At 34.9% G+C, this 23,473-nt stretch overlaps 1 protein-coding gene and 1 pseudogene across 1 annotated transcript in view; both read right to left on the reverse strand.

Moving 5' to 3' along the window:
- Nucleotides 1-23,473, reverse strand: part of LOC123682573 — a 386,250-nt gene that overhangs the window by 249,333 nt on the left and 113,444 nt on the right. The gene's annotated exons all lie outside the window — the stretch shown is intronic.
- Nucleotides 22,241-22,681, reverse strand: LOC123682583 (annotated as a pseudogene).

Raw genomic sequence — 23,473 nt, forward strand, 5'->3', positions numbered from 1 at the left:
CCCAACGTGGCAGCTCATCTGATTCAGGAAGATATGGAGAAATTGAACCATTGGTGCCAGGAGTGGAGGTTGCCTCTGAACTACGAGAAGTGTGTTGTTCTGCACTTGGGTGCTCGCAATCCCCGTCGTCAGTACTATATAAACAACAACCCCATCGCTACTTGTAGTAGTCATGCTGACCTTGGTGTAATTGTGTCAGAGAATCTAAGCTGGTCCGACCACATTCTTCAGGCGGTAAACAAGGCCAAAAGAACTTTATTTATGGTTCAGAAAGCTTTTGGTAGATGTGATCCCTCCACCTGTGCTATCCTTTACAAACTCTACGTGAGACCCATACTGGAGTTTGCTGGCCCTGTGTGGAGTCCTTCATTGAGTAGAGACTCGGCATTGTTGGAGAGCGTCCAGCGTCGGGCAACTCGTTTGCCCTACGGCATCTTACGTCCCAGTTATGGTGAAAGACTGTCCATCATGAATCTGTCCACGTTTGATGACAGGAGGCTGCGTGGTGATCTCATCATTACTTTTCGTGCTCTTCACAACTTTTTTGGAGTTGACCTCAGTGGTCTCTTCAAGTTGAACCTGGACGACCGTCTGCGAGGTCACGCTTTCAAGCTGAGGAAGGAAAGTTTCAAGACATCCCAAAGACAGTTCTTCATCACAAACCGCGTGTTTACCGTTTGGAACTCTTTACCTTCATCGGTGGTGAACTCAGTTTCTGTGAACTCTTTTAAAAACAACTATGACACCTGGTTTCGTCGCGAGTGAGTGCTACTTGTGGAGCTGTGAATTGCTTTTTCTTTTGTAATGAATTTTTTTTTGGTTTCGGTGTATTTTTTCATATATTTCAATTTTTGTGAGTTTATAGGCTTGGCCTCAACTCTTTACCTTGTAATAATAATAATAATAATAATTACATTTGAAATTTCGGAGTAAAATGAACAAAACAATGAACTCCTGAAGTTACAGGCGTTTCAATCAGTCAGATTTCTACCTTTCACCTACCCTTATTTGATGTCGTAAAATCGAAAGTGACAATTCAAAAAGATAGAAAATTTTCCAAGGATTACAGTGATGATATTTCTTCTTCGACTTCATATGAAACATTTTCGAGTAAAATTCATTTTTCTACTCGACGGTAGCTATTACACCCCCTAGCGGTAGATGTATGAACTTCAAAATAATTTCCAGTGTGTTCTCTTTTACACTTTTGTGGTAAAATTTTTTACCGCAAGTCTCTACGATGAGTGGACCCTGAGATATAGCTCCTTACCTCGCTCATTTGCCCACCCTGTACATGATAGCTGATTACTGCTGATGGAGTTTAAAGGGGACTGTATAAAAAAACATTCAAAAATGCCGCGGAAAAGAAGCTTTCGAAGTGTTGAGTGACTATTTGATTTCTTCAAAGTCTTATTTTGTTTGTAAGTACGACATAAAATTGCATTTTGTGAAAAAAAAAATTTCGTATCTACTTTTGTTTACTACACTTACGGATTTGAGTTGAAATAATGTAACTTATATTTCTCTAAAATTGTATATCTTACAAATTTGAGCTCCTAGGTAAAAATGAATACGTTATTTGAATTCAAGACATCAAATTGATATGGAATCAGCTCAAAAAACCCCGACACCAAAACAGCTGTTCCCCGTTGATTATTGAATAAATTTTATTGATTTCTATAAATGAAATGTCAAATCTACTACTGCTGAGATCAGATGGGATTAGCTTCAAGCAATACCAGTACTCCGTAGGCATGCTTACAGCATGAGGAATTTGATATGTAGGATTCCATTCTATAGACAATACTGAGTGTCTGCAAGGAATAGCAATAATGATCCACACACTTACCTTCTCTCTGAAAACTCACAAATAGTGATGAAAACACTTCATGACATAATGAATTGGTTCTAATATTTTACGATATGTGAATGTGAATATTCCTTACTATTTTGAGCTATGATATAGCTTTGTTTCTTACCAATATTTTCATCGAATTAACTCTTTCTTGATTATCCATGCATGAAGATTATTCTTCGATGACAAGAAGAGAAGCAGAAATTCCTAATAAGTTTCTAGTCGTTCAAATGTCGTTGATAAGATTGAAGTAACAAATCCTCGACTCAGCTTTCGAAATCCATTACAACAGAACTTTTCGTAGAAAGTTGCCATATAAGCTCCCAACTCTCAAGAATATATCCCAGATAATCGGATTTTACTGTTCAGGGGACAATTGCTGTATTTCAGTCTGATCCATCTGTTGATCGTTAAGACGAGATAGTTTAGATGTTTTCTAATGGAAAGCGTAGAACTCTCACTTTTTCCTGTTTGAAAACGTGAATATGTTTAATTGAATATCATAACGAAAAAACACCAGATGATGTGTTCGCTAAAAACTCAAATATTTCGAATATTCAAAAATCGTAATTATAAAAAGCTGAAAACTCCTGAAGAGAATACATTTTCACCTCATCTTGATAGATGTGTTTTTCGGTCTCATTTACTTGGTAATTTCAATATGTCTAGGGTTGCCTCTGACGCTTTTCTGTGTCGATGATTTATGATTTATGAAATACTTCGGCTAAATCTATTTTCTCTGCACTTTTACACTATCATAACAGATGACATAAAATTGACGGATATTGAACGATATAAAATTTATACTGAAAGTTTCCACTATACCTATATAGAAATAGAGAAGCAATCTAAGTAAAATTTTTGTCCCCTACTGAAATACAGGGTCACCCACTTTAAATGATCCACTGAAATAACTCCTTGGGAGGAGCCTTGACCAAAATCTTTCAAATGAAAGATTCTTAGTCTTGAGGGGAACATCGAACGCAGACATTCAATGTGACCTTGGAGTCTGGTTTCAAGGTCAACTCAAAGTGAAGTAAATTTTTTGAACAAATGAAGCATTTTTCTGTGGATATATGAAGTGTTTCATGTTCAAGCTGGTAATGATAAAATACTCATTCCTCATAAAATAATTTATTTCTTGTTTTATATACGCAAATGGTTCGCTTTTTAACTTTTTTTCCAACCATACACATATGTTGACACCGCGATAATAAAATGCATGCCAAATTATGGTATTTTAGATTTTCTCTAGATTTTTTTTCGTATTCATTCATTTCTCCTCAGTATATTTTTTTTCGTTAGTTGATGCTTTTATCAACCTTCTGAAGCTTTGGACAGAGGTAAGAATTGTGCATTGGTAATAATGGAGAAACTTTTGAACATCAAAATATATGAAAAGAGCTAATCATTCTATTTTGGTTTGCATATTTCAATTGTAAAATTTATTTTTGCTTTGCTAATTGTCCCCATGAGTACCCACTTCTTCAAATAGGCTTAGTAGATTGTGTGTAGTAGATTTTCATCATAACCGTCAAACACTTATTTTACATATTTCCCCAACGATTCATTTCATGGTAAAAATGAGAAACACAAAACAAAGAAAATTGTATATTCCTCATTTGAAAAACTACTCAACTTTGAAATGACCTTGAAATAAAACTACAAGGTCACATTGAGCGTCCGCATTCGCGTCTTCATGTCTTGTCTTTCTGAGGACTATGAAACTTTCATTTGAAGCATGTTTTGATCCAGGTTCTTAGCTCTTTATATGGTGTTATTTCAGTGGAACTTTCAAACTAGGACTTTTCGAATGAGGATTTCATAATAGGAGTGAAAGAAAAAAAATCACTTGCCTTGCCATCCGAAAGGTAGGATTCCTTTTCCTTAACGCTGGTACATACCTGAAAACAAAGTGGATTGAGTTAAAAGAAAATCAATTGCAAAATGTACATTGTTCCGAAATATCTTCAATTTTGTTGCATTATTCCCAATGAAAACATTAGAAATTGTTCGATGGAAAAACATTTCAACACTCTCAAAATCTTTCGCAGCTTACGTTTTGGAATGTGTAGAACAACAATCGATTGAAAAAATATGTTTGTCCACCAGAGCGTTTCTCAGATGCTACAAAATTGGCTTTAACAAAATTTTGCTTCATCCCATTGATAATCATGGCTCGAGAAAATGATTCTTGAACTTTACGGATTTCGTAATGAATGATTCAGGGTTCGAATTTCGCCAATGAATATTCATTGAATGGTTTATATGGAAAAAGAAAATGATAAGACTTAATTCAAAATTTGTATTGTTTATATCTTGATAATGTTCTTCTTTCTTCAACAGTTTCAGGTAATGGCAGAGTTTTGTTATGATCTCGTCCATCTAATTATCGAAAACATTACTTTCGAAAAAATATTGCGAGAAGAATGTGAATAGAATTTCCAATACCGATTAAAATAAAGATATACGAACATGATATCAGTAGAAATGTAGAGAAACAACGAGGAATTTCATAAATTTGCCTCAATTATTGTTTATATTGTGAGATTGAAGATTCGAGGACATGGGAAATGTTATTTTTTTTATTATTATTTTTTCCAGGAAAGGTTCGACGTAGTCTACGATATAGAACAGACGTGTGTCAGCACTCAGGTGCCTTAATAATATTTCTCCACCACTGCTATGAAATATAGCTCTTTTTATTTCGAATTTCATGAAAATATGTTAGTATTCCATTACTTGATATCTTATAATAATTTTACACCACCTGGTTTTCTAGGCATGTTGACTGAATTTCATTTCATCACTTGTTATGGAATGAATATTATACGAAACTACATATATAGCATAGAGAATAAAATCTATCTGTGATCCAAATAGATTGTTATATTAATTGTAGTTTTTGAAACGTCTTATTATTCATTTTTGAATTATATGATTCAGTATTCAGCATTCAAGGGAACAAAAATGGATTCATCAACGATTTAGAGCTGGAATTTCAAAATATTCCAACTGAAATTATTGAATCTGCTCATAAAATAACCGAAAGTTTACTAAATCGGAGGATATATGTATTAGATATATGAAATGGAAGTATTATTATAAAATATGTTTTGACATTGGAGATATGTTTTTGAGTGTCTATTGTTGTTTCTGAACCAAAAAAACTTATTCTTTTCATTTGTCTTCAACAGTTGTGGAGAAAGTATAGTATTTTAATCTAATGTTCGTAATTCCGGAGTGAGCGGGAATATCTCAGTTTCACACTGATTGCAAGGTTATATTTCTTTATTTTGTGCTGGTACTCTATTATCTATCAAATTTGTGATACAAAAAATAGCTCTGTCATCCAACATTTCTGAATGGAAAAAACACTGAACGATATTTATGGAAATATTATTGCATTAATTTCAATGACAATTCAGTTAATCAGAGAAAATAATGTATAATACTTGACAGAAGCATTATAGTGACACTCGTTCAAAACTCGCCACTTCGTGACTCGTTTTTGAATTCTTGAAAGAGTATTATTATTATTCACTACAAGGTTTTTGGGCATAGCAGAATATTTTTTTTTGAATGCGAAATGCAAGTAAATGATAATAAAAAAGCGATATTTTATGGCTATCGTGGAAGGAAGAAGTTTTGTACCAGTTTTATCCAAAAGGATCAGTAATTAGTGCAGAGGTTGACGTATAAAACATAAGTAGATATTTCTATTTGTAAAGATAAGATCATGAGTTTCGTATTATTTTCTATAATTGTCGACTTATCGGTTGGATCAATTGTCATCAAAAACAGTTTTGAAATATCGAGTCAATCCCATTTGATGATGCTCTTTCTAGTATCTATCACGACAATCGATTTCGAGTACATCTCCAGTTTTTAGAACTTTTTATTTTGATAACTTGATTAAGTTTTTCGGAAAAGTAGAATGCACCATTCTATGAAATGCAAAGAACAATATGAACTAATAGAGTTCATCGATTTCGAAATAATCAAACATATACGTCGCAAATGAAAGGTGTATTGAACTTATTGTTTACCGCTGATGATGTTCATAACAATATCCCATTGAATATTGAATAATATAATTAATATTTAATGATTAACGTTCTTGCACGCTTGATCCAGATGAACAGAGGGCTATCATTTTGGTTAAATCTCAGTTATTTTCGAATTTTAGGCCGAGATTGGTCTCCAACGAATAGGTTCAACTCAATGATGAAGATAATTCCCGAAAAAAATGTGCAAGACACTTGAAGGTAGGACCAGGGTACATCGTAGTTCACAGTTAAGTTCGCTCTTGAGTGAAATTGTTAGGGAGTTATATTTAGGTAAATGGTGTTTTTTTAGAGCTATAGATCTTTAAATTGCAATAAAACAACGATGGATTATTCGATTGACATGAATTTCATTTATTCGCAAGATAATCTTGTGGCATTACATTTTAAATATGATTTCTGCCATATGACCGCCACGGCTGGCTCGGATGTAGTCCAATCTGGACGTCCAATTTGCGATAACTTTTTCCAACATTTGTGGCCGTATATCGGCAATAACACAGCGAATGTTGTCTTCCAAATGGTCAAGGGTTTGTGGCTTATCCGCATAGACCAATGACTTTACATAGCCCCACAGAAGTTAATCTAGCGGTGTTAAATCACAAGATCTTGGAGGCTCATACACAGGTCCAAAACGTGAAATTAGGTGGTCACCAAATGTGTATTCCAATAAATCGATTGTGGCACGAGCTGTGTGACATGTTGCGCCGTCTTTTTGGAACCACAGCTCCTAGACATCATGGTTGTTCATTTCAGGAATGAAAAAGTTAGTAATCATGGCTCTATGCCGATCACCATTGACTGTAACGTTCTGGCCATCATCGTTTTTGAAGAAGTACGGACGAATGTCAGTTTTTTCTGGATGTAACGGTGTTTCGACATACACTTGAAGATTAGATTCACTCCAAATGCGGCAGTTTTGTTTGTTGACGTAGCCATTCAACCAGAAGTGCGCTTCATCGCTAAACAAAATGAAACGGACGTAGTGCGCGATACGTATTTCGCACAGAACCATTATTTTCGAAAAAAAATTGCACTATTAGCAAGAGTTGTTCAGGCGTGAGTCTATTCATCATGAATTGCCAAACCAAACTGAGAATAAATCACTTGTCAGCTGTTGAATCGGTCGAACAGTGATGCCAACTTAAAGTTATATACCTCGAAAAAAACACCCGTTACTTCTTTACTACACTTACGAATTTGAGTTGATAGAATTTGACTTATAATTCCTCTAAAATTGTATATCTTAAAAATTTGAGCTCCAAGGTAAAAATGAATACGTTATTTGAAATCAGGATATCAAATTGATATAAAAAATCGATCGAATGAATGTGTTTCACTTCGTTGAAAGATTTTTTTACGATCTTATCGTGCGAACTGGAGCAGCACGATTCATAATCGACGACTACGTTCCTTTGATGGACAGACAGATTGGAAATATGAAAACTTAAAAATCGGGAAATGGGAATATTTATGGACTTCCACTAATTGATGGTATGCTGAGAGGAAAGATGGAAAGAATCTATTTTATGGACGCTGACATTTTTCACGATGCAGACATGAATACTGAATAAGATTTTCTATGCATTTACAAATTACAGCTTCTCTATGTACCTTGATATTTTTCATTCGGATCGTCTTTGAAATAGCACTAATTAAGGGGCCATTTTTCATATTTCATTTTCTCAGTTAGAAAGATAAGTAATTTCTCCGCTGTTAGGCATCCACTAATTCAGAATACTCTTGTGATTATACTTTTGCGCACTTTTTTGAAATGGAAAATTTCAATTTTATCTATAAAGGGAGATTTGTAATTTTATACATATTACAACAAAAAAAGGCCACTCATCGTATTGAACTTACAAACTGATGTTACAAAGAACCAAAACAATTGTAATGAAAAAAAAAAACACTGTACATTTTACACTATATATTATGTACATAACCATACAGAGTAAGTTAGTATGCAACGCCCCAATTATCACCTAAACATATATATACAGGTTTGGAAAATTCACTCGGAACCATGGGATTTAGCGTACAAATTTCCAAGTCGCTCTGGCTCCAATAGAACAGTTGAAGAATCGAAACATGTGTACGGTTTATTTGATATGACCTCGCACTCATGTTTCGATTCTTCCACTGTTCCATTAGAGCCAGAGCGACTTGGAGATTTTTACGCTAAATCCCATGGTTCCGAGTGAATTTTCCAAACCTGTATACATATTTCCAATTCTCGCTTATAACTTGAAAACAAAATAAGGTGGCAAATAATGAATACTATTCATGTAAGTGCCTAAAAAAAATAAAACGAGAATGGGGTATCAGATTTTGTCTATCTCCATTAATTTGAAAGTTGTAGTCATTGTAGTTGTAGACATGCTAGTGCATTGTAGCTCTTTGCTACCCTGTTAAGAAGAAATATTAATATTATTGTTTCACCACTGACTAACCTAATTAACAAATGTATTAGGTCGGACACTTCCCAATTCCCTTAAGGTGGCTAAAATTGTACCATTGTATAAGAAAGGAAATGAGTAATCCACTGAAAATTACCGTCCGATATCATTGCTGCCTGTTTTTTCAAAGATATTTGAAAAGGTTATCTATAATCAGCTTGTGCATTACTTTGAAACTAACAATTTACTCTTTAACAACCAATATGGATTCAGAAAGAATAGAAAGACCTGCGATGCCATAATACGTTTTGTGAAGTATACCTTGAAATGTTTTGAGGATGGTAAATTTTCTTTCTCTACATTTCTGGATCTCAGCAGGGCGTTTGACCTGGTGTCATCCTCGGTCCTATTGAAAAAGTTGTCTAAATATGGACTTGATAATGCTGCATTAAGACTAATTCGTAGTTATTTTGAGAAGTGTTCACTGGTGGGCAGTGGTCTCGGGAGAGCTAGGTTGAGCAGGAGTGCCTCAGGAGTCGACTCTGGGACCTTTTTTCTTTATAGTGTTTATTAATGATCCCTCACATTTCCTTGGGTCTTATGAACACATACTATGGGCGGATGACTCCAGTTTTACGGTGGGAGGTCGTGATATCCATCATACGGAGGAGTTGGCATTGAAGGTGGAAATGATGGCAGTGGAGTGGTTTCAAATGTAACATTGATAAGACCGAAAAAATGCTCTTCACTTTGAGGCATTCGGATCATGCAATTAGGGGCACCTCATTAAAGTTTCTGGGAGTTCATTTGGACCCAACCCTAACTTGGAGCACACATATCGAAGCAGTTGTTAAAAAATTAGTAAAGAACACATTTTTGCTGCGTAATTTGGTTGACTCTGTTTCAGTGAGGATTTTGAAAACTGTATATCACTCACTGATAGAAACACATATGAGATATTGTGTTGTGTTATGGGGAAATGGCTCTAGTTGTGAGAGAGTATTTAGAATACAGAGAAGAGCCATTATGTTGGTTGCAGGATTGGGCTACAGGGAAGACTGTAGGAGGGCATTCATTGCACTGAATGTGATGACTTTCCCATCGTTGTACATTTATGAATGCTTAATATATGCACATGAAAACCATGACAGTAAATTAAAAAATAGTGTTTTTCATTCTTACAATACTAGGAAAAAGGATGACATAAGACCTGAATCACATCGTTTAGAGAAGACAGGGCGGAGCGTAGAATGTATGGCCTACAAAATGTTCAATTTAATGCCTGGGCATGTGAGAGACAAGCCATCACCAGTTTTCAAAAATATAATTCGGAAATATCTGAAGAGAAAAGCGTTCTTCAGTGTGGCTGAGTTTCTGTCGGATGATTTTGAATGTTGAAATATTTCACATATTATAGTTATATATGACTCTATGTATATTTGTGTTTTGACCTGTGAAATACAACATGAAATGTAAGTTGTAACTAGCACCAAATAAATATTATTATTATTATTATTATTAAAACATCGAAATTTGCCCAACCCGTACACTGCGCCAGACCCCGTACAAAACATGAAATTCGAAGCATTTTGAGAACTATTCATTTTAGGCACAACATTTCTCAACAAAAAATTGAGATAACACACTAGAATATTCAAGAGCCTGAAAATTCAGGGCATTTGAATAAATGGGCACTTTTTAAAGGTCATTTTCAAAAAATTGCAGTATCTTTCGGACTACCTTCAGAGTGATTCGCAGAAGACTTGAAAACATTTCGGGAATCCAATAAAAAAAAATAAAAAATCGTTCAAATATCACGAACCATTGATTCACATAATTTCAACAAAATGTGACATATTTTCGATATTTTCAAAATAATTTGCAGTGATTCCTAATTGTTTCACTCAGGATTAAATTAGCTGTGAATTATTTGAACTTTACCAAACTCCGATAGAAGTGCGTTTTATGTATACTACCGTATACATTCAACAATTAATAATATTATACTCCATTATAAATGGTCCTATGACGAAGTGAGCAAAATCTCTAACATCCACGTTTGTGCCTTTTCTCTAATTTTCTTTCGAAACCACCTCACATAGAATTGATCTCCCCTGAAAACGGTTGATGATCGAAAGAGGTAGATAATAATTCAACCCTTTATGACAAAAACATATCCTGTCTGTACAAAGATATTCGTATTCACTTATACGGGCTGTATATATAGGAGGAGATATGCATGGGAACGTTACGTGAATATCTGAAATTCAAATTGGACCAGAAAGATTGAGAGCATCGGTTTTATGTAGATTATTCTCGATGTATGAAAACAGCAACGTTTCCCGCTAGAATGATGAATTTTTTAACGAGGGATGTTTGGGGGTGTATTACCAAAGCCGAAGGACGTTACGTGAATAATTTCCTGTTCATGTGCTTGAATTAAAGGGAAATCAATGGACGAAATGGAAATGACGCTTTTCACTGATGATTACGACCACTTTTTTTTGGATTCCTATTGACAGATCGATTCGATTTACTATAAATGTAAATATAACAAAAAAAAACCGTTTCATCAGAATCAATCTATTCTAATCTAACATCTCTTCAATATTTGCTGTGATATTATTTAAAATTATATGAATATACTGTTCAAAATCACTTATGATGAATCGACATGAAATAATACATAATAAAATAATATACAGGTGCAGGGCCGACGTTAGGGGTGAAACAGTGAAGTGACTGTTTCAGGCGCTTCTTTTCGAGGGGAGGCAATTGAGCCCAGTTTGTGGCCGCCTTTTCATGTTTCAAAATTAAAAAGTTTTGATTCTTAAGAACAACATGAGGTTAGTCCGCTCCGCTGCGTTTATCAACATTCTCTGCAATAAAAATCTCCAAAATTCCTACGATTTTGCATTCGAAACTAATAACTGTTAAATGCCAAATATTTTCAGCGGAATACATGTTTTCAATACCATTCAGTTTTCGAAGCTTTGCATGCCTTACCGCCCTTTGAATCTTGTATTGTGATAGTTAATCATTCCATTTGAAAAAACTCGAATTTTTCATAATTTTACGATGTCTCGTTGAAGTCTGTGATTTTGAACAACCTTGCATTATAAGGTACAATTTTTATTACACGTAAATAATACACTGGATATCGGTAATCCATACCCAAAATTTGAGTTTTCTAGGATTCCAAATACCAAAGTGATGTAGTGATAAATGTTTAATTGAAGCTATGTTTTGCACAATTATAGAAATAAATCAATCAATTACTAGAAAATCGCTAGAGATAAAGACAAGAAAGTTAATACACAAAAAATCAAGAGGCTATGGAAAAGCGAAAAAAGTAATATTCATAGGTGAATGGGCGAAAGCTAAGAGTAGATAACAGGGGCGGATCCAGACAATATTTGAAGGGGGGGCCATAGAAAGTCACGGCTCATATAGGTTAGCAAAATAGCGGAAATTTTTGTTGGTTCCTACTGGGTCAAGTGTTTTTTTTATAGGAAGATGGATTTTAGTAAATCATATCATATTCAGTTTCCAAAATTGTTGTAGGACAAAAACAAGGAAAAATTTCACATATTCCATAAATATATGTGAATTTATTTCATAAGGAAACCCAGGCGCAAGAAAGTATAAGGTGTAGTAAAAAAAAACCATTATTATTGCATGAAGAACAAGGCTTATATTACCATAGTTAACACAGTTGTGCTTTAGCTTTAGGTGAACAGCTCTTGGTAGATAATTCCCTGCCAATCTCACTAAACACACAGCAAAATTTTCTTGGCCGTTTCCGAAGGCTCACCGCGTTTCGACCACAACCGTTTTTGCTTGACGTTGTCATAAATGATCCACTTTTCTTCACCAGGTACCAAGAGTTTCGAAAATAGTGCGATTTTGTTGCGATTCTCCAGTGATTCGCAGTGGAAATTCGGTCCATGCGGTTTTTTGGTTAGCTCATGTGATATCCATACATCTAGCATCTTCTTGAGATCAGCATCATGCAAATAGTGTTCCAAACGGTTTATTGTGGACTCTTAAGCTCTTGAGCAATCGAAACAGGACTCGACAATATCCATGCTTTTATCGATATTAAAAAAATATATATATATATATATATATTTATAAATACTATTTACATTTTCAGCTGCCTGAATCTTTATCTAAGAAAAACTATAAAATATAATGTATTTTCTTTTTGCTAGTGTCCATCATTGTGGCGCGCTCGAACTTAACTGAGTCAACTCTTCACAAAACTGTCAGAATGTTTTTGTAGTGCGAAATCTCATCTTTTTACGCCATATAGTGCAACCCGATCGGACTTGTACAACAAGTTACAGATAACTAAAGCCATCTATTGAACAAATAATGAATTCCTTTTTAGTACACCTATCAAATTAAGACATAATTGAAATGAAATCAAATTTATAAAAATCAAATCAAATACATACATAAAACATAAACAAATGAAAAATCTATTGTTAATATCTATGATAAAATATTAAAAATTTAATAACAACTTCTAGTCTAGTATTTTTTTGACTATCGTATCTTTCAACTTTAATACTGCTGCAAATGGTTCTATGGATGGATGCCAATACATTCAACCTGTCTTCAACCATTCTAGTTCATATCCAATCTTTCACCCTTGTGATTGCCCACGCATATTTTTCGATTTTTCAGGATACATTTTTATATTTATAAGGTCCGCGAGGGGGGGAACCGAAAAAAATAAGATTCAACTCAACAAACTTCGGTTTTCGTCCACACTACGGGTTACAACAGTAATATGTATCGTTTCTTTGTCAGTAATGACGTCGTTTTTACTAGTCAAATGTCAAAAGATGACAAATCCCAAAGTGATAGCTGTCCAGATAGCAGGCTGTTCAAAATGAAACTTCTTATTGGAAAACCCTCAACAATAATCATTGTGTTCTTGCCAAACTTTCAGGAGGATATTTTCATCACAACGAAGGAATTTTTTCGATAAACGAGGGGCACAGGGTTTTTTATATGCTACGTATTTACATTGTTTTGAAGGATTCCAGAAACTGCTACCCAAACATTATAAACCAGAGAATAATGTAGCCATTCGAATATTCTTATTAGATGAATATCTCACGTTCAAAAGAAACTATTCACGATGAATTGAGGAAAACGTTTGATATGAAGTTTAACGGATATAAAAAATGAGAAATCGCAGAAACTGCGGAAAAGAGGTCAATGTTCTGGCATGTATAATCCAACACATTGTTTCCTATCAGAATACTTTGGCCGGCGTCCAAACATTAAGAGAAAAAAAATTAAATTAATTGTTCTAAAGTGATGCGAGTAAAAGCACAATCATATTATTGGCAACAACTTTCGAGGTCACTAAAAATAATGTCTGTATTTTCAGTGTAACGAGCACGTTCATCGTATGGCTGTCAAAATCGGATGAATGTTTTGATGTTTCGATACTTTGATTTTCAACCTCAATTTGCTGTGTAGAATCTATGCCAATGGTTATATCATTAGGTGGTCATTGCTGCTTAGTCATGAGTATTTTCCATCGATATTCATTTATATTGTTTTCGCTGTTTCGCAGGTTGTAAACAAATTGAGCGTTCTAAAAGTGTTCAGTGAGGAGGATGATTGTGAGAAAATATCAGGACAGGCTAGAATGATTTATTTCAAGAGCCTTTAATTTTCCACTAAATTTCTATTGAAACATGATTCGGATTGTCAAGTAAGAAGAGGGCCGTGAACGCTTTCAGTTTGAAGTTTTATCCATCGATCTCGAATGTAGTGAAATGACAAAGTGCAGAAAATAGATGTCTTCGAAAGAAACCTGTTTTCTCTATAAAATAATTCATTGATTTTTAGGGGTAAAATTAAGGAAGAACACATTTGTAACGGGTGTTTTTTTTCGAGGTATATAACTTTAAGTTGGCATTACTGTTCAAGATGGCGACCGATTGAACAGCTGTCAAGTGATTTATTCTCAGTTTGGTTTGGCAATTCATCGGGAGTAGATCACGCCTGAACAACGTTTGCAAATAGTGCAATTTTATTTCGAAAATAATGGTTCTGTGCGGAATACGTATCGCGCACTACGTCCATTTTATTTTGTTTAGCGATGAAGCGCACTTCTGGTTGAATGACTACGTCAATAAAAAAAACTGCCGCATTTGGAGTGAAGCTAATTCTCAAGTGTATGTCGAAACACCGTTACATCCAGAAAAACTGACTGTTTGGTGCGCTTTATGGGCTGGTGGAATCATTGGTCCGTACTTCTTCAAAAATGATGATGGCCAGAAAGTTACAGTCAATGGTGATCGGTATAGAGCCATGATTACTAACTTTTTCATTCCTGAATTGAACAACCATGATGTCCAGGAGCTGTGGTTCCAACAAGACGGCGCAACATGTCACACAGCTCGTGCCACAATCGATTTATTGAAAGACACGTTTGGTGACCGCCTGATTTCACGTTTTGGACCTGTGAATTGGCCTCCAAGATCTTGTGATTTAACACCGCTAGACTACTTTCTGTGGGGCTATGTAAAGTCATTGGTCTATGCGGATAAGCCACAAACCCTTGACCATTTGGAAGACAACATTCGCCGTGTTATTACCGATATACGGCCACAAATGTTGGAAAAAGTCATCGAAAATTGGACGTCCAGATTGGAATACATCAGAACCAGCCGTGGTAGTCATATGCCAGAAGTCATATTTGAAATGTAATGCCACAAGATTATCTTGCGGATAAATCAAATTCATGTCAATCGAATAATTCATCGTTGTTTTATTGCAATTTAAAGTTCTATAGCTTTAAAAACACCCTTTACCACTCCGAATATTTGATAATGGATTGTGATATACAGGATGGGCCACGGTCGATGGTACCCTTAGTACTTTTACGCAGTATTTTATTTGAATTTTATTGAAAATTTGGTTTCTTGGATAGAAACCACTGCTATATCGATCTAAAATATTTTTAGCAATGCGCTTTGGCCGCTTATAAAAAATACTAACAACTTTGTTATTTCAAATACAACACCCGGTATATTATTACTTTCGTTTGATTTCCGAAACATCTCGATTATTTGTATATTGACTTCTTGTTTCTTATGTCTAGCGGTTTTCGAGCAATTGATTGATTTTTGAAAGCTAAAATTTCGGGTATGGATTATTCCTCAGAGTAATAAACATTGACACAGGGAGTATATGTCATTTTCAGTAAGCAGATTTTGTCCTCAACTTGAAATATCAAATTTGACATAAGGCGCGCGGAAATGAGAACGATATTCGCGATACGATATTCCACTCAATTCGCGAGTTTCTCCACAAAGAACACACTTCTTATGTCACATAGTGAATAGACGTTTTATATTAACTCAAAATACATATATTGAAATAAATACCTAACTACACTGCGTAAAAAAATTAACGCACATTATGGAAACCTCAAATTTATTCTACAACTGAAGGTGTTCTCAATGATAATTATTTTTATCAGAATTATACATGCATATGTTATCCACTTTCAACGTTTTTCTTCAATACAGATGTTTTTTCCCAGCAGGAATAAAAAAAGATGAGATTTTCAGATTTTGAATGTATTGGCTCCATTCTGAAATCAATTCTAGTGATCAATAGTTTTTCTTTCGTTTGATTTCCTACACTCGATCGCTATGCAACGCGAAAGACGCAATTCGACCCAAGAGGAATGTGCCCAAGCGGTAGTTTTGCGAGAAGAAGGGTGGACATACACAAGAATTGCAGAAAGGTTTGGAGTTTCCCATACAAGTGCGTCCAGAATGTCGCAGCGATTCAGGGAGACAGGTATGAATGTCCGAAGACCAGGACAGGGTAGACCACGGATAACAACTGCCATTCAAGAACGTTACTTGAGAGTTTCTTCGTTGAGACAACAGTTTGCAACCGCTCGCCTCCTTCAAAATCAGCTTGAGCAAACTCATGGGGTTCAAATTAGCACTCAGACAACAAGAAATCGCCTAAGAGAATATGATTTAAGACCTCGTGTCGCGGCAAGAGGCCCATCTCCTACTCCAGCCCATCGAAGGGCGCGTTTGGATTTTGCGAGAGAGCATATCCATTTGGAAGAGGCTGATTGGGAGAGAGTTCTCTTCACAGATGAGTCTAGATTCTGCCTCTACCATTGTGATCGACGTTCCCTTGTATACAGACTTCCTCATGAAAGATATGCTCAGTCCAATTTCCTGAATACAACTGGTTTCGGGGGAGGATCGATTATGGTATGGGGTGGAATATCTTTGACTGCTCGCACAGACCTAGTGGTCGTTTATAATGGAGCTATGAATGCTGATAGGTATATAAGGAACATTCTTGGAGAGCATGTAGTGTCATTTGTCCCATACGTTAGTGGCATCGTTCAGGAGTACCTTGAAGAGGTTGAAGTCTTTCGAATGGAATGGCCAGCAAGAAGTCTAGATCTCAATCCGATTGAGCAGGTTTGGGACAACCTCAATAGAAGGCTGAGAAGTTCAGAAAATCATCCAGCTACTCTTAATGACTTAGGAATCCAACTCAGAGAAATCTGGGAAGGATTAGATCATAACATTTTAAGATCACTCATTTTGAGTATGAACCGTAGTTGCCGAGCGTTAAGCAAGGGGTGGAAATACCAAGTATTAAATCACTTATCAGCATTCCAGTATTTTGAAAATTGTTTATTTCTCTTCTTTTACATAAGATTCGGTGAAATCCTGAAATTTTCTTCCATTCAATGTGTCTTGTTTCATCCAAAACCTTCCCGAGAGAACATAAAAAATAAGTTATAAAGTCAATTTAGAGTTAACTTTCATTAAAATTGAGATTTTCAGAATGTGCGTTAATTTTTTTGCGCAGTGTATATCAGAAATTCAGAAAACAAACTTCGAGCGCGCCAAACGATGTGAAACAACGGATGACACTAGGAGAGCAAAAGTTGCCAAACCTTGGATTTCAGCAGGTAGATACAGAAAATAATAAATATTCTGTTTATTATAAATTCGACAATTAGGAAAAATATAGGATTGCAAATATTCAAATTTGCATATTTAATTGGGAATCCCTCAAATAAATATATTTCATTCAATATAATACCTATACATTCATAATGTTATAGTAAAATTATGGATTTGAAAATATATCACAATCCGACAACGTAATCTAACCATGTAGGGAACATGAAAAAATTGTTTATTCTTTCTCTATCTATGTTTATTACTCTATGCCTACTGACAATTATCTGACAAGTTTATTTAAGCTTGTTTCTAAGCATAATTTTTTGTTTGAAAAAAAAACACACATAAATCGAAAAATTAAACTTTTGACACAACTTTTTCCTTTAATACTCAAAATCAAACATATGTTTCTATAATGAGTTTTAGTTGAAATTGCATAATCACTCATATGCCAAAGTTTTTCGGTGAGCCAATAAATCACCTCGTATTTCACATTGGCCTCTTATGAATCACGTTACTGAAAATTCGCGAAAGCATCAGCAACCCATACTGCCAATAAAAATTCCATATCAATCTTCAGCTTCAAGAAAACAATAAAATCGATCGCCCTCTTCGCTTTTAAGCTCACACAATCGCGCCACGATTATTGGTACTGGACACTAAATATAACACCTTACGTAACCCCTATCGGTCAATCAATATACTACTCGTTCTCAATGAACTCACTGCCAATATATCCAGACGATTATTTTGCTAGGGTCTGCTGCTCTCAGATATAAGAGTACTTATCGATTCAATATACTCCCATGTCATTGCCAACAATAATTTATAGCACAGCTCGAAGTTTTCGCAGAAAGGACCCCGCACATTTAGTTAGGGAAATGGCTTTTCTCTAATTCTGTGGTTATTCCGTTCATTCTTCCACATCTTGTAGAACAAAATCTTGCGAGAATATATCAGAAACGCACAGTTTTCATGGTTATATTTTATTATTCTATGTTGGTACTCCGAACTCTCCGCCACTGCTTTATCTGTCAATTCATCAATTTGCCCTAAAGAAATCAGTTCTGCCAACCAACATTTTTCAATGCAAAAATCACTAAAATATATTTATGGAAATATTTCATTAATTTCAATGAAAATGCAATGAATTAGAGAAAATAATGTATAATACTCGTACAGAAAGCTCATTCTACCACTCGTTCATTCCAAAACTCGCCACTTCGTGGCTCGTTTTTGAATTTTGAACTCGTGGAAGAATATCAATGCCTTCTGCACTTGTATTATAAATAACTATTCTCTAATTCTGTGGTTATTCCGTTCATTCTTCCACATCTTGTAGAACAAAATCGTGCGAGAATATGTCAGAAACGCACAGTTTTCATGGTTATATTTTATTATTCTATGTTGGCACTCCGAACTTTCCGCTACGGCTTTATCTGTCAATTCATGAAATTGCCTTAAAGAAATCAGTTCTGCCAACCAACATTTTTCAATGCAAAAATCACTAAATTATATTTATGGAAATATTTCATTAATTTTAATGAAAACGCAATGAATTAGAGAAAATAATGTATAATAATACAGAAGGCTCATTCTACCACTCGTTCATTCCAAAACTCGCCACTTCGTGGCTCGTTTTTGAATTTTGAACTCGTGGCAGAATACCAATGCCTTCTGCACTTGTATTATAAATAACTATTCGCACATTTGGCTGATCAAATGTCCTCATTGCACCACCATTCATATTCAACCATTTAGGTTATATAGGATGCTAAAAATAACTGACAGACAATAACTGAACTCAAATATTCATTCCTGTTATAAAAGCATATGCTAGGAGTGATTTCACATGTTTTCTGAAACTCCTGTGTTCCAAAACCTTCAGCCTAAGAGGCAGATGATAGAAAAGTTTAGCTCCGCTGTATGACGGAGACTGCTTATTTGAACGATTCCTAGGAAAACAAAGAGTTTCTTTATGTCCGGTAAGATATTCAGAACATTTTAACATTGAATTAAAATTTGTATGTAAATATAGCAGGGATTTCAAGATGTATATGCAAGGTACAGTTAGAATTCTATAATTGATAAATACGGGTCTACAGGACTCCCTTGGTTTAAGATTGAAAATGAGTCGAATTATTCTTTTTTATACTATTCTTTTATATACAGTGGATCAAAAAAGGAGTCCTTAACTAATAATTTCTTCGAAGTAATTATATCGAATATTTCATTCCTGTCAAAAATTCTATGTATATGGAGAACAATTATCGAAAATTACAGCGAAAATTTTCCTCCTGTCAAAAATTCTATGTATATGGAGAACAATTATCTAAAATTACAGCGAAAATTTCCCTCCTGTCGAAAATTCTATGTATATGGAGAACAATTATCGTAAATTACAGCGAATATTTCCCTCCTGTCAAAAATTCTATGTATATTTAGAACAATTATCGAAAATTACAGCGAATATTTCCCTCCTGTCAAAAATTCTATGTATATGGAGAACAATTATCGAAAATTACAGCAATAATTGCATTGTAGGAAGCGAAACAGCACTGCGGTAATTGTTCTGTTCATAGATGCATAGTTTCTATGCATCTTACACAGCTCGAATCTATGGCAATTCCATTCTATATCAGTTTGACAAGAAATGTAACAGTTTATTCGGGAAATATTCCCCCGAATTACACTCGTGCATCAAAATGACCGGATAATTTCGCATTCCAGCGTATTTTCTTTGAAAAACTGCATTCGGTCATTTTCATTTTTGGAGAATAAGCAAGAGAGAATTTCCAATTTTCTCTTATAGCTTGAAAACAGTCTAGGTTGCGGTTTTCACCAAAAGAATTCTCTCACTAGACATAGAATTTGGGGCACCCGATACTTTAATCAACTGTATGAACAATCGATTCGATTTATATTTTAAAAAATTTTCTCTACAATGGCCATTTGAAATATTTATTTTTAGAACCCTATATAATTGAAACGGTTGAATTCTGAGCGGTGATGCAATGAAGACATTTGATCAGCATCAAGAGTTCTACAACATAATATAAAAGATTCGAGTGGATTCACCCAAAGACAGTTTCCCTTTGATGCGGTGCGTGGGTCTTTATTTGTTCGGCACGCAGAACCCAACTGAGAAATGGTCTCCCTTTGTTATATTAGGTATCAATAATTTTTCATACACTACTTCATACTGGCTATGAAATGGAATACACATTCTAAGATTTTCCATACTTTCAACATGATAAAGCTTGAATAGTTCACATTTTCGAGAAACGACATAATATGAATATCTTTGAAGAGACACCATAATAACTAAATTCGAATATAACATCTGATGTCCAATAATATCAACTATGTGTTCCAAAATGAGCTGTAATAGGGGAAAATACGAAAATCATTATCATATCATGAGATAATTGTGATCACAACTGATCATTTACATGGGATTTATTTTTAACAAATCACGAAAATGTGACAAAGGAATGCTAAGACATGTTCCTCAGAGGGGCTCGAATTGGATGATAGCATCAAAGTTCGAATGCAACATTCATTAAAAAATATAGTCTTTTCAAGAATGGACTAGTTTTCATTTTTTTGTTAAGGATCAATTCTAAAAATTTAAGTAAAATGAAACAAAAATGTGGACGAATCATTGAAATATCTCTAGAAATGAAAAAGTTATGGGACTTTGAAGTTGCGTTTGGAAGACTAATTTCATAGTACGTGTAAGTGTCGTGACGTCACACACTAGACGACTGGTATTCGCAGAGTGCTTACGAATTCATTGGTGTACAATCACTTGTGCCGTTCGTGTCGTGTTTTGTTCGTTACACGATGGCTGAAATAACTTACTATATGCATACATATAAATTACTTTTTTCTCTTTTTACTTTAACTTCTCACATAAATATGTTTTGCCATTGATAGACTTCAACAACCAGTACTCAACTACAAAATGTTTATGGAACGTTTTTTAAATGAATCATCGTTATAAGTTGAACCATGATGAAGCAAACTCAAAAGTAGATACTTACTTGAAAAGTTTAACTCCTTTTATTTCTGCACTGACATAAGATGGATTTGAAGAAAAAAACTCCATCACTGCGAATATATCTATTTTAGGCAAATTGTCACTTTGTCCTTTCACGAAGCTTTCTTCCATTATGGTGACATAAAAACAAAACTCGAGTTAAAACTACACTGTACACTGTACAACTACAAACGGCGCGAGAGCCTTGGCGCGGCTAAGTATTTAAACATAATTTATGGTGTAGCGATCACAGGCAAGAGCCGTGACGTCACAGACCAAAGTTGTTCCGCGCTAAAATACGTAAATTTAAATAATCTATTTCTCAGTCATTTATTGATGGATTTTCAAAATTTTTTCACTGATTTATCAGTTTTGCTCTATATTTTAATTCTATCGTGTCGAATATAGTATTATCAACATCACTAAACTAGTCCATTCGGGGTTAAATATCGAAAGATCCATTCATAGTTTGCTTCCACCAACTGGACTTCTCATTTCTACATGGAAAGTTTTATGAGGTACCAAAGATGCAGACATTTTCAAGGATTCTTTTGTCTTCGAGATGCTGTCATCCATTTCGAGCCATTCGGAGAAAAATATCGTAGAACCCCATTGATAGATTATTGTGATAAGTAACAAACAAATCACATATAATATGTGAATTATATCAATAGTAACCAATTGTTATCTCTGATGACGTATGATTATAATTTTCCCATTTTCCCCCATTTCAGCTCACTGAGTTTCGTTATAATAAACATCTTGAAAAACATATTTGATATTATTTTACATCAGATGCTATGTGGACGATGCTATATTGATGGCCGAGAGCGAAGATGATCTAAAACGATTAAGTTTCATGTTAAGTAATAACCATTTAGATTGATGATGAATACAGCATCTCTAGATTGATGATGCATACAACATAGTCCTGATGCGATGTCCCATAGCTTTGGCAGGCAGATTTCTATTAAATTTAGCTCTTACTGCTTCACTTGTTCCATGGGGCCTAGTTACTTTTCCCCATATGGCCCTTAGATTTCACACATTTGGGTTTACCGGGAACACAGGCTTTGTACACATAAACGCATTTTTTACCAACATAAAACCAACTTAGCTGAAGTTCCTTCTATTTTAAGGAGAGCAGTATTTTCGTGTTGATTCCTCCTTACGTTTGTAATCAGTAAAGATGTCTTTAGCTTATAATCTACCATGCCTCTTCTTGATTCTTCTATTTTTACTACTGCTGTTTTTTCTTCAGCAGAAGCTTTTTCAGCTTTTTTCTCTACTTTGGGCGTTTTGGCCATTTCGAATTAGCTAGTGACAGGTTAGAAAGGGATTACTACTCGTATACCGATTCGAAACAACTGCTGAAAAATACAAAATGATAATATCATTAGAAAACACTGAATCGATGGTCATCATTCTCAAAAGAAGCTATTAGATGCAAACTAGCCGTCAGTGACAAACCTGTTGACCAAACTATGCGATATAATTACTTAGGAGTATGAGAGTTGAAAATCTAAATCTCAGGAGTCTGGATGAATGAAAATAACAAGACATTAGTCTTAAAATGAGAAGGTATAAAAAGAAGAAGAAGAAAGACATCAGATATATTCGGATTCAGTTATAAAGGGTGTTTTTTTTAGAGCTATAGAACTTTAAATTGCAATAAAACAACGATGTATTATTCGATTGACATGAATTGTATTTATCCGCAAGATAATCTTGTGGCATTACATTTTAAATATGAGCTCTGGCATATGACCGCCACGGCTGGCTCGGATGTAGTCCAATCTGGACGTCCAATTTTCGATGACTTTTTTCAACATTTGTGACCGTATATCGGCAAAAACACGGCGAATGTTGTCTTCCAAATGGTCAAGGGTTTGTGGCTTATCCTCATAAACCAATGATTTTACATAGCCCCACTGAAAGTAGTCTAGCGGTGTTAAATCACAAGATCTTGGAGGTCAATTCACGGCTCCAAAACGTGAAATTAGGCGGTCACCAAACGTGTCATTCAATAAATCGATTGTGGCACGAGCTGTGTGACATTTTGCGTCGTCTTGTTGGAACCACAGCTCCTGGACATCATGGTTGTTCAATTCGGGAATGAAAAAGTT

The sequence above is a fragment of the Harmonia axyridis genome, chromosome 6, assembly GCF_914767665.1.
Source record: "Harmonia axyridis chromosome 6, icHarAxyr1.1, whole genome shotgun sequence".
Classification (NCBI taxonomy): domain Eukaryota; kingdom Metazoa; phylum Arthropoda; class Insecta; order Coleoptera; family Coccinellidae; genus Harmonia; species Harmonia axyridis.